The sequence below is a fragment of the Onychomys torridus genome, chromosome 8 (genome assembly GCF_903995425.1).
Source record: "Onychomys torridus chromosome 8, mOncTor1.1, whole genome shotgun sequence".
Taxonomy (NCBI): domain Eukaryota; kingdom Metazoa; phylum Chordata; class Mammalia; order Rodentia; family Cricetidae; genus Onychomys; species Onychomys torridus.
The window spans coordinates 4652704-4660600 of NC_050450.1; positions in this window are offsets into that span (position 1 = coordinate 4652704).

The window sequence follows — 7897 nt, forward strand, 5'->3', positions numbered from 1 at the left end:
GGCTCTGACAGCGCCCTCTCCTAGCAGCCAATCGCACGCGCGCGCGCGCCCCTCCTGCACTACTATTGGATCGTTGTGGAGAGCCCCACCCCCAGGGTTCAGGGAGGTAGCTGAGAGGGGGCTGGAGACACAGAAGGGTTTTAACTGGTCCACGCTTCCGAGGACCCGCCAATGAACGTCCAGAGAGCAGCGGCGGCGGCGAGCAGCTCCCAGAGGCCTCTAAGTGGAGCACCGCGAGGTTTATTGCCAACAGTCGCTTGGCCCCTTGTCTTAAGCCCTTGGGGTGTAGGTTCAAGACCCCATTTGACCCCTGGACTTCGGTCGTGTGTCTCTGCACTCAGATCCTGGGCGTAAAGCTGCAGAGTCTCGAGAATCACTAGATTTTATGGTCACAAAGTGGACAGATCCCAAAGTTACTGAAATCTCCTGGGCCCAGGAGTTAATCAAACTGTCACTGAGTCATGTCAGCTCCTGGATCTCAGAGTTTCTGGATTCCCTTGACCTTGCAGCTACTTGAGTAATTTGGTGGCAGAAACCAAGGTTACTGACTGGGTCAGCAGAAGACAGCTCTGTGTGTGTGTGTGTAATGTATTTTTTTTTCCTATGTTGGGGTTCCACAGAAGAACTACCTCCAGACTACATTACCAAGAGGCTGATGAAGTATGTACCTGGAGCACCAGCTAGATATTCATGAAAGTTTCTGTTTAGGGGCTGGAGATGTGGCTTAGTTGGTAGAGTGCTTGTCTAGCTAGCACAAAACCCTGGATTTGACCCCTAGTATATATATATATATATACACTCAAGTGGTGGAGGCCGAAAATTAAAGAGGAAGTTTGAGGCCGGAAGTTCAAGGTCATCCTCCTAGAGAGTTAGTGGCCAAGCTGGACTACATTAGACCTTTCTCAAAAACAAAAAACAATGGGGTTGGGGATTTAGCTCAGTGATAGAGTGCTTGCCTAGCAAGCACAAGGCCCTGGGTTTGGTCCTCAGCTCTGGGAGGTAAAAAAAAAAAAAAAAAAAGTTTAGGCCAAAAGTAGTAGCACACTTAGGAGGCAGACAAGAAAATCAGTTTGAGTTTCAGAGTTTCAGGCCAATATAACCTATATAGAAAGTTTCAAGCCACCCGAAGCTACATGTGAGACCATTTGTCAAAGATTGGAAAAATTCATATTTGCTGTGGGATGTTCTGTATGTTAAATGTGATTGGTTAATAAATAAAACACTGATTGGCCATTAGCCAGGCAGGAAGTATAGGTGGGACAAGCAGAGAGGAAAATTCTGGGAAGTGGAAGGCTGAGGCAGAGAGATGCTGCCAGCTGCCACCATGACAAGGAAGATGTAAGGTACGGGTAAGCCATGAGCCATGTGGCAAAGTATAGATTAATAGAAATGGGTTAATTTAAGATAGAAGAACTAGATAACAAGAAGCCTGCCATAGCCATACAGTTTATAAGTAATGTAAGCGTCTGTGTGTTTATTTTATAAGTGGGCTGTGGGACTGCGGGGCTTGGTAGGAGCTGGGGAGAAAAACTCCAGCTACACATATTGAATTAAATTATTTAGAATTTTGCATTCAGAAAATAAAAAAGTCATTAATGACAACAACATGGTAATTCAGGTTTTATGTGTGATTTTGTGGATTGAACTCAAAGCTTAACCTAGGTAATCAAAAGACCTCCTGATGATCTACATCTACAATGCAATGTGGAATTTCCACATTTAGTGCTTATTTTATTCTGGATTACATATGGGATAAGGCACCTTACTCTGCACTTGGCAGACCATGCCCTTAAATGATCTAGGTCCAGCCAGGAGGGTAAGAGTACAGTCTGAGATGCATTTAAAAATGTCTTATTGGAAACATCAGCAGAGATCTGAGATTTAGCATGTCTAAGGCAGAGTTATTGTCCCTTCCCTTAAACTGCTCCTCCGTCAAGTTTCCAAGGCTCAATAAAAAGTAACACCAAATGCCGGGCAGTGGTGGCACATTTCTTTAATCCCAGCACTCAGGAGGCCAAGTCAGGAGGATCTCTGTGAGTTTGAGGCCAGCCTGGTCTATAGAGTGAGTTCCAGGACTTGGAGGTTGGCAAGATGGCTCAATGAACACACACACACACACACACACACACACACACACACCCCAAATAAATGTAATAAAAACACAAAAACCTGAGACTTAGAACTCCAGTTCCCGCGAGTTGTTGTTTTGCTAGGTCAAATGTAGCCCAGACTGGCCTCAATTTGTATTTGTAGCCAAAGGTAACTTTGAATTAGTGGTCTTTCCGTTTCCACCTCCTAAGTGCAGGACATCATCCTAACTATGTAGCTGACTTCTTGTCTTTGTCCACAAGAAAGAATGTCTATATGTCCTAAATGGATTCTATGATATTTCTTCAAAGTGTCCCATCCTTGTTCTAATATAAACTATTCTGTTCCTCTACTAATTGATACCTACCAATATATCTGCCTGCTTCTACTATGTTGGTAAAGTGGCTGGCTAGCATGTATGAAGCCTTGAGTTCAATCCCCAATAACACAGTAAACCAGCCATAGTGGTATATGCTTGGAACTGGAGGCATAAGCAGGTACATCAAGTCCAAGGCTATCTTTAAATCCCTGACTCAAAAGAAGAGAAAGAAGTGGTTTTCCTCATTGTACTTAGGATCAAAGATGGCAAGGATACAAGTGCCATCACAGACAGACAGACACACAGACAGACACACAGAAGAAATAGCTTTCTAAGTTGGCTGTGTCAAAATTGCTAGAATCTAAATAGAGTCACTTTGTCAAGCCCCTACCCAAAATTAACATGTAAATATGGGAGGCTGAGAAGGAAGAGATCTCATGCATGTATGTCTGACAAGAATAAGCTACAAAACACTCAGCCAGAATTGCAGCCTTGTTAACTCTGCAGCTCTCACAGGATTGAGCCTGTATGATAATGAGGATTCAGAGACGGGTAATGCCTGGGAGGTGCTCACCAACCTAAGACAGAGCGCCTGTGTGGCCTGAATAGGTGTCTCCATGACAGGCAAGGTGACCTGCTGATGTCCCGCGCAACCTAAGTCAGAAACTCATTTTTTAGTAAAAGGGGGGACCTGTAGGGTCCTGGCCCCTGTTTGGATAACTGTTGCCTTGCTTGCTGACCTTGACCTTGATATCCTCCCTATGCTAATTCCCTGCCGGGTTGCAGGTTTCTGAATGCTTAAGGGAAGTTCCTTGTCTGTGTATCCTGCATATTGGGCATTAACAGCTTAGGTGCAAGATTGTAAAACATTGGTAGCGAGCTTCTGCCTTCTGGGGTTCTCCAATTGTGCTGTAAGCCTATATTTAAGATCTCCTCCCTCCATCAATAAACGACATTCATCATTCAAAAAAAATTAATTAACTAAAAAAAAAAAAAAAGAATTGCAGCCTTGCACAAAGGCTGCCACAGCCTCACACTCAGTGTCTCTCTGAGAACGTCTGGTTAGAAGCTACTGTTTGAATTTGCTCTCTGTTGCTGCTATAAAACACCCAAGCTGAGACCGTGGAGGGACACTGCTCACAGCTCGCTTTCTTCCTTCCTTCCTTCCTTCGTCTCTTTCTCTCTTTCTTTCTTTCTTTCTTTCTTTCTTTCTTTCTTTCTTTCTTTCTTTCTTTCTTTGCATTTAGACAGTGTTTCTCTGTGTAACCTTGGCTGTCCTAGAACTTGCTCTGTATCCCTCTATAGACCAGGCTGGCCTTGAACTCAGATACTTATCTGCCTCTGTCTCCTGAGTGCTGGGATTAAAGATGTGTGTCACTACAACTGGTGACTGGTTTCAGTTAGCTTTCTTAGTTTTTGTTGTTGTTGTTGTTGTTGTTGTTGAAACCAAGTCTCATTATGTGGCCCTGGTTGTCCTGGAACTCCCTATGTAGACCAAGCTAGTCTCAAACTTCCAAAAATCTGCCTGCCTCTACCCCCCAAGTGCTGGGATTAAAAGTATGCACCATCACCGCCTGGCTCAGTTAGCTTTCTTATACAACCCAGGGCAAGTACCCACAGTGGGCTGGTCCCTACTCCATCAATTAGGAATCAAGAAAATTCCCCCACAGGAATCTCCACTGGCCAATGAGGTGGAGGCAGTTCCTCAACTGAGGTTTTCTCTTCCCAATTGTTTCAAATGGATAAACAAGATTAGCCATCACACTCCCCTGTTTAATCTCAGACTGGCACCATATTTATTATTAATCCCTGTAGCCCAAAATTGTTGTTATGAAATCATTTTGTAATTTCCATTTCTCCTTTTAAAATGTGTTTTGCCTCAACTTCCTGTAATATGTTCAAACGTGATGATAGCATATCCATTGAGAATATTTTTGGAGACTCTCTGGTTTTCTTTTAGGTAGATAGCTTAGACTCCAGAGCCAAACTGAGGGAACTAATATTTTTTTGAACTCTGTCAGAGCCTTCTGACATTTTGTAAGTGTTTCTTTCTTGTGCCTCCGCTGCTCACCTGTGAGGACTACTCCCACAGGTATGATCATGGCATCTCCAATGCCCTCCACCTTCCAATCATAGTTTGTCTCTAGGTTCAGATTCTCAAGGCAGTTTGAACAGTTCAGCTTGAGTCAGCAGACAGCTCCAGGTCCAACCAACTGCTGAAGGGTTTACAGCTGGTCTCCAAACGTGGTCGTGAACAACATCTCTCATTTTGGGGCTTGTCAGCATATTTGTCAACATACATAAAGGTATTGGCTCCTCTCATTCCTGTTAGCAGATGTCAAAGTGACCAGATATGATAAGATAAAAGGTAGATTATTAAATCTACTCTGAAAAAAAGATATAGAAATAATTGGATAAAAGGGTAGACTATTGAATCTACTCTGAAACAAAAAAAGAGAGAATATGGATATGATAAGATAAAAAGGTAGATTATTGAATCTACTTTTAAAAAGCAACTAGTAGTTTTAAATATTTTACATTGGATTGGATTTTTGTATATTGTATACAAATTTTATATATTGACACAAATTTGAGATTATTTTTGTTAGAACATACTGTACATTCACTTCTAATCTTGTTCAAGGTATTGTACCTATATGGTTTATTTAACAATGTAATGCAATTTTCTAGTCCTTGGAAGTTATTGTTACCAAGTAATTAGGATATAAAGAAATGAAAGTTAGTATATTACAATGGAACTTGTAGTCATATTAGGTATGTTTTCAAGTTCAAAGAGATATATATTAGATAGGTCATATTCAAACACTTCAGAGACCTACAGAACATAGCATTTAAGATGTTTTAATAACATAGATTTTTTTTATGACAATGAGACGTCTGCTCCTGACAGCACCAATCTACTTCAGAGAAGATGGGCACAGAAGAAACTCCTTATGGAGTTTACTTTCTTTGTGCCACATTAGCCACTGGGCAAGAAACTGCCCTTGCCTCGACTGCTGACAGTGTGCTGTCCAAATGGAGAAGCAGGACACAAAAGAAAGGACTGCTGAACCTTGCAAAGACAAAGTATGACAGCCCTTGAGAAAATCCTGCTTCACAGATGAGTCTGTCAAATATGCTAAGCCTATAGGCCAAAGATGGATGCCTCAACATTTCAGAGAAACCTTGGGTGACTGTCCAAGCAGCCAGCTGTTTCTGTCATTTCTCAAAATTTTTGGAAGTCACTTGTTTGGTTTTTCTAGACAGGGTTTCTCTGTGTAGCTTTGCGCCATTCCTGGAACTTGCTTTGTAGACCAGGCTGGCCTCGAACTCACAGAGATCGCCTGCCTCTGCCTCCCTAATGCTGGGATTACAGGCGTGTGCCACCACCGCCCAGCTGACCTTAAACTTCTAACCTTCCTGCTCCACTTCCCAAGTGCAGGGGTTTTAGGACTGCCACTATATCTATTTTGAATGGTACTGGAAATGGAGTCCAGGGCTTTGTGCATCCTGAGCAAGCACTCCAACTGAGCCACATCTCTAGAAGAGTCTAGCAGGAAAGCTGCCAGTCAGTGGAAGCTGCAGACCCTTTGAGGAAGATATTCTGTGATGGCTCTTCTTAGTTGTTAACTAACTACATCCAGAATTAACTAAAACCCCAAAATAGAGGACACACCTGTGAGGAATTTCTGCTTAATTTGAAGTGGGGAGATCCACTTCTTGTGGAGATACTGTGTTTGTGCTCTAACAAATAAAGCTTGCCTGAAGACCAGAGGGCAAAGCCAGCCACTGGTTAGCCATAGAGGCCAGGCAGTGGTGGCACACACCTTTAATCCCAACACTTGTGACTTTATGCCTTTGCTCCCAGTATTTGGGAGGCACACACACCTTTAATCCCAGCACTAGGGAGGTTGAGACAGGAAGTGACATAGCTGGGTGGAGAAAGGAATAAAAGGCTGGAGGAGACAGGAGTTCAGCTTTTTTGGCTGAGGAGTTGGTGAGGTGAGAGGTGGCTGTGGCTTGTTCCTTTGTGTCTCTGATCTTTCTGCACTTACCCTGATATCTGGCTTTGGGTTTTTATTAAAAACAATTAGGATTCATGCTACAACTTCTAATCTAGATCTTTGAGGCAAGAACACACCATGTTTTGTTTGTTTATTTGTTTGTTTCTGTTTTTCGAGACAAAGTTTCTCTGTGTAACAGTTCTGGCTGTCCTGGAACTCTCTTTGTAGACCAGGCTGGCCTTGAAGTCAGAGATCCACCTGCTCCTGCCTCCCGAGTGCTAGGATTAAAGGCATGCACCACCACCACCTGGCCAAGAAGATACATCTTTATTCCAGATCTTTAATCCAGATCTAATCTGAGCCACGCCTTCTGCTGGAAGCCCATATAAGGACATGGAAGAAGGAAGCTTTTGCTCTTTGCCTGCTTGCTCTCATCTTGCTAGCAAGTCCATTTCTTCACTGGCATTAGAGCCGGCTTCTTCAGGATTTCAGTGTGTACTGAGGAACAGCTGAGACACCCAGGCTTGTGGACAGAACAACGCCTGGATTCTTGGACCTTCTGTTCATAGCCAGCCATTTTTGGATTAGCTGGACCATAGCCTGTTAATCTTTCTAATAAACCCCATTTCTATACATATTTATAAAGAGATTCATTCTATAAATTATGTTACTCCAGAGAACCCTGATAATACACCTTTCCTACCAAGAACTGTTGCTGGACAGTTATGTTGATCCTGAATCCTCCAACCCACAGCATGGCCAACCAACAGCCACGGTATGGCCTGGCCCAAAAATTCAGTCTCTGGAATTAGAGACAGCAAAGCAAATTAGAAAGAAAGCCCTGCCAGGGTCAGAATAGTGTGGCTGTATTCTTCCATAGTTTCAAGATGAGGTTGGAGCACATCAAAGTAAGAAGGAAGCTACCCCAACTGAGGGAAGATCTTCCCAAAGCAGACATTGCCATTACCAGAAAGGCACGGGTCCTGAAACCCTGACTCAGGGTGCCAAAGGAATGAAGAAGAGACATACAGACACACATGCAAGCTGGTATCATGTGGGGTTCTCTACCTGACACAGCCGGGAACCCTAGCATGTTTATTATGTATACCACAAGGGAATGGATTGGACAGTCTGGGTAGGAGATCTTTGTAGGTAAGCAGCCTCAGGATGTTAACATCTGGGAGGAAGCCACAGTTGCTAGTATTTACATACACTGATTAACTATTCATAAACAATCTGTCTGTATTAGTCAGGGGTCTCTATAGAGTTACAGAACTTATGGAATGAATCTCTCTCTCTCTCTCTCTCTCTCTCTCTCTCTCTCTCTCCAGCTGTGAAGAGACACTTAGGAGCCCTGATAGGCTTGATGAGCCAGAAAGTTGCAAAATAGGGTATAGAAGAGAGACAAGAAGTAGTAACGCAGCTCTGGAGTCCAAGTACCATCAGTTGCCATAGAGGCCCATTGTCACCAGGTGCTGTAGACACT